Here is an 8,387-nt window from a genome sequence, read left to right on the forward strand (position 1 = left end):
TCCACATGGCGGAATCCGCTGATGATAGTTGTCACACCCTTTCAAAGTAAATCCTCGATGACCACATCACTGCAAGGAATGTCATAAACTGATCCCTCCTTGCTAATCCTAAGCAATAAAACAATGCGAGGACAAGAAAGGAAGAACTCACTCATATATCAGCGTGTTTCCTGGGGGGTGTTTCATAAAGCTGTTCATAAAGTTACGAACGACTTGCGAGCGACTGGTGATCAGTTCTGATATAAAGATATACTTTCAGAATTTCCATAATTCAGCACAAGAGCTGATCACCAGTCGCTCGTAACTCGCTCGTAACTTTACGAACAGCTTTATGAAACACCCCCCTGGACGATACATGTATACCGTTTCTGACTCTAAATGTTCGATCTGTATACCCGTATTTATGTGGAATGCCCCGTGCCTGATGAACTGTATTTCGCACGACAGTTGGCAGCAGAGTTTAACCATGGACCCATGCTTTAACCAGGGCTCGACACTAACGGTGGCCCGGTGGCCCAGGGCCACCAGAAATGAAAGTCGGGCCACCAAATTTCAAAAAAGGGCAAATTTGGTGGCCCGCCTCGGGCCACCAAAATTTTTTGAAAAGTATGTCAATAAATTCGTAACTTTTTGCGCCGGAAATTAGCAGTCAAATTTGTTTAAAGCATGGATGGAAGGGACTGAATGAGTGCCTGAGAGCGAGTGCTGCGAGTTTGTTGAGGTCTATTTATGAGAAGATATGTCCAACTTCCAATTCTTACTATGATAAAACTTAAGTATTTGACTCATTATAAAAAAAAAAAGGACTTTTAATGTTTTTAATTGTTTTTTTTTTTTTCTCGGGCCACCAAATTTTTCTCTCGGGCCACCAAAACTTTGAAATTGAGTATTTTGGTGGCCCATTGGCCACCAAACAAAATAGTTAGTGTGGAGCCCTGCTTTAACCATTGGTCTGAGATATTATTACCATATACAATGTAAAGTTATTTCAAATGATTGTTGCTTTTATCAAAACCATATTAAAAGATGTCGATATTTGTATTCATAATATAAGTACTCGCTGTTATTATTGACTAAATACAGCATGCAGAAAATATGTGAATGCCAGTAGGCCCTATAAGTACATTGTATGTAATGTTTATGTTTATACACACGAGTATTCCGATGTGAAGGCATCAGCAAAGTACGTGTGTACCATAGAGCTGTATTTACATATCGCAGCTCTATGGTCTGTACCTATATATGTAAATACGTATGTTTAATTAAAATTACATATGTATTTTCCTAAGATGGACAGATTACAGTCAAATCAATGATGTTCAACACTCCTTGGCAACATAATGAATTCTGTTTCCTGAAAAATTGATGTTTTGACACAAACAAGTCACGCAAAAGCAAACAAAAAGTTTGTGTACGATGATTCAACATGCCATTTATTATCATAAGAATCACACAATGAGGTTGTGGATTTATTACGTACAGATAAAAAGTACAATCCACATGAAATGTAATTGTCAGTATAAAAAAAAAGACATTACAATATAAGGCAATATGACCAATATCTACACTGCCATGATACAACAACAAGACATGTAGGTCTACTACCGTAGGTCTATTTGCTTCATATTTGGTAATTCATTTATAATTTTGCAAAATTATGCAAGACTGGAAATCTAACCTGATTGAAAACAAAACTCCTAAATCACTCTAGACAGACTGTGGAATGCAAGGCTCGAATTCCACAGTAAAACTTAAAAAAAAAAATACAGTGTCTCTGAAAACCATTCAGTACTGCAGTATAGACGATAGTATAGATCAAGACAAGTTCTTGTTCATGGACCATTGTCCTTTTAAGTTTACCGACAGTCTTTCAAACCATTATACATGATCATCATAAATGTTTCATAAATAATCCACTGTGTATTGGCAAAAACAACGTAAATTTACAGTAACATCAGATGAATTACGACGTAGTTGTTTCATAGGGGCTGAATGACCTAATTCTAAGTGTCCAAAATGCATCGAGATTGTGATAGTGCTATGTGGAGGACCTTCAGTGAAATGAACCATGTAACTAATTACTTTATCCTGGAGACATTGAAAGTAATATCTAAAAGGCGATTGCTCTCAAAACTTACACACCACGGGTGAGGAAACTACAGTCATATACTTCCAGCTAGATTTGGCCCGTCTTTACACTTATGAACCATATCAACACTGTCGACCACCGTAGCACACACATGTGTTATATAGTGTAGTACATTCTCAAGAAGGCTGGTATTCACTCAGTATATGTCATCACTGAAGATTGAAAGACCAGTACTGTTCATTATAGAAGAACAATAAAAACAAAGGTAAACGTCTCTGTCTTGACTTCCACATTCAGTTTTCTCACTCCTGGGTGACAAAGATAATATATGAACTCAGTCTTTTAACATTCATTACTTAAAATCGTAATTCACACTTACACATTAGGCCTATTTGACTGTAGTTTCATTTCATAATAAATTGACATGGTGAAATATATTTCCAAAACAATAATTTCTCTCATGTTCATGAAACATGAATCAGATTTGAATAAGCCTAGACTGTGATTTTGAGTATTATGGCCAAATTATTTGTAAGTGTATCTGCAAATGATTGTACAAACGATTTTATCATTCATATCAAACATACATAATGATTAACAAGCTAGTTAAGCCTTCATATGTTGAAATGCTTAATGTATGTCTGTTCTCATGGCTAAGTGAGACGGTTTTTATCAGATTCCATCTAAAACTGTATGTTGCTCTTCATCAAAGTGGGGTGAATATTACATAATAAAAGTATCATTGCCTACTTGCTCCACACCTATGGCTTCTAAGCATTCCATGAATCAGATTACTAGTAATAATCTACCTTTTAAATCATGAACTCAATTACTAGAAAGTCACTTTCATTGCAAGAACATTTTTCAAGATTTAATGGAATTCAGAGTGCCTTTTTATGTGAAAGACTTTCTGAGAACAGACTAAAAAAAAATACAATGTAAGAGGTGAGCGCATTTTATTGGAGGTAGATCTTTGTGATCTTCAGAAGAAATAGAATTCACATCTTGGTATATAATTTTTTTTTTTTTCTGTACACATAATTCTGAGTAGCAAGTGATTTTTCAGTGTGATATATTCAATGTCTCACGTAAGTTCATAAAAGCAATTCATTTATTCCCCACACAAAACTTCATTTGAATGAAAGACTCAAAATCTATCGTGCATAATCACTGTATAACCTGGATCATTGGTATCCTTTGCCTTGCACAGGGCTTCCCGTACAGTACAAATGACATGTGTATCAGTGTAATTCAGCAGCTTCACATTACCTTTTTTTTCTCACTTGATTTGTATTAGTGTCATGGCAAGTGTAAATAATATGCTCTCTACAATAAAGTCATATCAGCCGTTTTTTAAATAAATTATGTAAGTATTTTGTCCACAGAATAATCATTTTTGTCTGTGTTTCGTGTGATCATTTTACACAATATATCTATTACCTGAAGATAAAATAAGTTCACAGTTTGGTGTTGCAGCAATCACAGATTGCAAATCTTGCATTCTTCATCTAAAAATTGTATATAATTATGCATCGCTGTATGATCTTTCAAGGCATTTCATTTGGTTCATTAAAGCATGAATTTCCATTCCTGGATATACATTCCTGATACTGGATTATTTTTAGTTTCACGACCACTCACCTACTGCTTTGCTATAATTACCTCTGAGTGCACTAAAGTTGACAAGATATAACAATGAGTACTTATGATGATAGTACATTAGAGAAATATAGTAATACACACAAGATACCCACAGCACCACATACACAATACAAGACTAAACACTGTACAGATAGAATGTCCACACTCTTTCACAGACAGTGATTGCCGTTTCTGATATTAATGTACTAAAATGTTTTACCATTCATGTACATTGTAACTTTGAACCATCCTCAATTACATCTTGAGTGAGGTTAGTACAGTAGTGCCAGTGTGTATCATACATTTACATTTTGCAAATATACTCTTCAGTGATATTGGATGGAAAAGGCAGAAAATCAGAGTAAAAGGTTCACAAAACACTTGCCATGGCTAGTTCACAAAACACTAGTTTTAAAAAACTGGTAGACCTTATCTACAAAGATGACATTGTAGCCTTATCATCTCTTGGCATGTCACATTTGACATATATCAATTCATTCATTAGTACTGAATTCAATAATTCTCCATAACAATGCAATGTACAATCAGAGATAAATTAATCTGCTTCTGAAATTAAAATTAAAGCAGGGAAAATTCTAGGGTGCAATCACTTTTTTTTTCTGTTCCAATGTTTAAAGGACACTTTCAATGTACATTGACTGTGTATTAACATTATGTACCAAGAAAAATTGAAATGGTGACTAAAATAACGAAAAAAAAAATCATGAAAGAGTTGTATATTCAGCATAACCATAATCATTGAGCTTGTTCACTGCATGAAGACAAGAATTGTGTATTTGGATGAAACTTGCTTAATTGGAAACCAAGCACATTGCTAGCTTTACTTAATATCTTCCACAGAGTTACACTGCTGACACACAACACTTGGCACTATGACACACCAACATTTACATCCACTTAATAACGTCACATGGTAATTCTACCTAGCACATTTAAGACCAAATTCCAGTATACAAATACACATCCCTATTACATAATTATGAGCACTCTAGGCATATGATGTGAATATACATTCTTATATATATGAGAGTAACAGAATTAGCAGATAAGAAGCAAGCAAAACATTGACTTTGCAGGTACATGAGATACAGTAGAACACCCTGCTACAAATATAGACCTAATTCATTTTAATCACCTGCAGTGGTAAATTTCAAAACAACTCCTCAAAGAAGAGCAGGCTTTGTGCTATTCCAGTTCAAATCAGCCAATAAAAAGTTAACAGAACTAAAACATAATTTATGATGCAGCCACCTTTGTATGTGGAAATGCCCAAAATATCCAGCTAGTCCATAAAATGAAATATTGATACCCATCACAGGTAATATTTTTCTGTATTTCATCTGAACTATTATATCAACAACAATGGCTATGTAGGGTAAATACAGATATAAAACTGAAAAAAAAAAATACAGAAATGACATAATATTCCACAAATTTTGGAGGGTTACTGTAAAACCAGAAACTTTTGTGTGCATTGTAACAATTTCACAAAGTTCACGACAACCAAGATTCATGAAATTAAAATGCATGGGAAACTACCTGTCTACACTCAAACGCATTGCATGCCAGTGGCAATTCACGAAAATTAAACGCTGCAAAAAAAAGCCTTTGGATCCAATTTGCAAAAATTTCACGCTGCAAATATTCTTGCTTTACATCACTTGGCTAAATGTGGTAAGAATCTCCAACAAATGATTATACACACAACCATCCAGACAGCTAACAGGTTGCAAAGATACTACAGTACATTAGTAGAATTCCTACATAGTTAACCCAGTCTGTACGGGAACCTGGTGGCCTGCGCATTAAGTCTATGGGCATTTCAAAATTCAGTATGGAACGGGTAAGTACATGTATTTCTATATGTGCTTCAAGACACAAGTGCCTGCACAACAAAATAGAACTAAATACAAAGATCCCTGTACAGTACTAGCATAGCTGACAGACAGATGTTGTCATGTTAATCTTGGAAAGAAGACAGAAAAATCCATGTACAGTCAAACCTGCCTTAGTGGCCACCTGTCTATAATGGCCACTCTTTTCACCTCCCTTTGGAGGCTGCTATAGACAGGTTTGACTGTACAGAGTGTATATCACAAATGATAAAGACATCCCTATACATTAGGTACACACATTGATGTCATTTATTCTTTTGTCCTCTGTGGATTAACATTTCAAGTGGGAAGAAAAAAGAAGAAGATGAAAAGCCAGAGTTTGATATATACATGTATTCTTAACCACAAATCCATATTTGGGCAGGGTCCCATTTTCACAAGAATTTTGTGTTCCTGTTTGTGATTGTACTCTCTTCTACACGTATTGTTATTTTTACACCATATCCACATCTAAACTACCTGGTAATGAATTTGAAATGCATCTTTTCCACATCAATTTTTGGCTTTTGTTGTTATTGTTTGTTTGTTTGCTTGTTAGTTTGTTTGTTTGGGGTTTTTTTTGGCATATGATTTAACACCTTCCCATAAGATTATTTGAATTCAGAAACACACAATCTTTAGAGTGTGACAAGTGTAGACCTGGTGACCAGTTTATGAAACATAAGTATTTCCCCAATTCCAAACCGTTCAAAATCTAGTCAAAAGATTGAACAATAGCAAAGCTACCAGTCATGCTACAGTCATCTCAAAATTCCAAGTCAGCAAATAGAGCAAAATAAAATACCTACATTGTACATTGTGACATGATCAGCTCTCAGTACTGCCAGCAGTACTGTAGATTTGTGAAAAGCTGTAGAAAAATTACAAATTACCTTACAATGATTTCAATACAAAATGAGTAAATTTGATATATTTTTACAATAACCAATGCATGCTATTACAATCTCAAACCTCTAATACAACTATAAAACTAAAGGACAAGTCCACCTTCATATACATGTGGATTGAGTGAATGCAGCAATGTTAGTAGAACACATCAGTGAAAGTTTGGGGAAAATCGGACAATCTGCTCAAAAGTTAAGAATTTTTATTTAAAGTACCTACGTAGTCACTGCTGGATGAGAAGACTACTACAGTGTATGATGTCATATGCGTACAACCATATAGAAAAAATAAAAAGAGAATTTCACAAAACTTTACTTTTTGAATAAAGTGCACATTTCTTTGACTTGTTACTGACATATGTTAAGGGTAATATTATTTCCCCTGCCTTCTGAAAGAGAGAAGACAAGTGTTCTTTTGTTATGCGAGAGAAGTGAAAATATGTTGAATTTTCTTGATTCTTTCTTTATATCGTTATACTCATGTGACATCACAAGCTATAGTAGTCTCCTCATCCAGCCTTGAGTGAGCAGAAACTTCAAAAATTTATAACTTTTGAATGGATTCGATTGTCCGATTTTCCTCAAACTCTCAATGATGTGCTCTACTAATATTGCTGCATTCACTCAACCCACGTCTATGAAGGTGAACTTGTCCTTAAGAGTTAAAATAGTTACAAAATATGGCATTCCTCAAATCTCAATCCAAATTTTTTCTTTCTTTTTATTTTTATTTTTTTTATCAACACTTCATGTACAATGATGATTTCTCTGTATGTGCTTTAGGCATCTAGTTATGGTCAGATTAAAAGTAGCTATGCCGTATTTGAAAGAAGAATTTGTACAATTTTGAAATTCCAACTGGCTGGCAGGATAGATGTTAGTTTGAATATATGTAAAAGCAGTTAGGAAGAGAACATGAAATCACACAATGAAAAGCAAATATATAGATAAAAATAATGTTAGTTAGTACACATTAGAACCATATTAAGTACATACATGCAGAGATTGAATGCAAGACACCTAATGAACTATCCAATTTCCACCAACATTTCCTTACCAGTGAGCGATAGGCTGGTTCATAGGAGGTCATTAATAAAATCTTATGCTAGTTTAGAAATTGAGAAATTATTAATTGCTACCAATTTCTGTCATTTTTTCATTTTTTTAATACTATAGACTGTGTTTCAGGAATATATGGCTGTGATTATTTTTGCCTGAATAGATATCATTTCCTACTACAATGAGTCTATCATTACATAATTTTTATGAATATAAAATTTATATCACATTTGAATACATAAATTATTATTCATTGAAGTTAATTGCATGTAAAGAGTGTATAAAATTTAAAAATGAAGCACCATACAAATTCATTATTATTAGTTCATTGTTCTGCATCTCATCAAGAGTATCATTTCTATTATAATTTCTTTGGCCATTATCATTACTACAATAGCGTACAATGTATTATGCAGCCAAGCTATTTGAAAGAACTACTGGCCTAAACTTGAAGAACATAAATACTTGTAACGGTGGTATCACATTTATTTCAGATTAATTTTGACCCCCCCCCCCAAGGAAAAAGAAAGAACGAAAGAAGATGATTTGAATCACCTTGTGACCATTAATTTGTACTTTATAAAAATAGCTATTTTTCATTGTCCTGTTACAGACATTACATGACACTGTCCTTCATATAAAATTTATCTATAATTTTTTTTTTTAATAGAAAGTACCATTGAATCTAGCTGAAATCATCATACACTGGAGAGCTATAATTCATTTTCCATACTCTACCAAAGAATAGTTTTGAGTTTGGGTACAACAAATAAGTAGGTGACCAAACATTGCAATTAG

Source organism: Diadema setosum, chromosome 7 (genome assembly GCF_964275005.1).
Source record: "Diadema setosum chromosome 7, eeDiaSeto1, whole genome shotgun sequence".
NCBI lineage: Eukaryota > Metazoa > Echinodermata > Echinoidea > Diadematoida > Diadematidae > Diadema > Diadema setosum.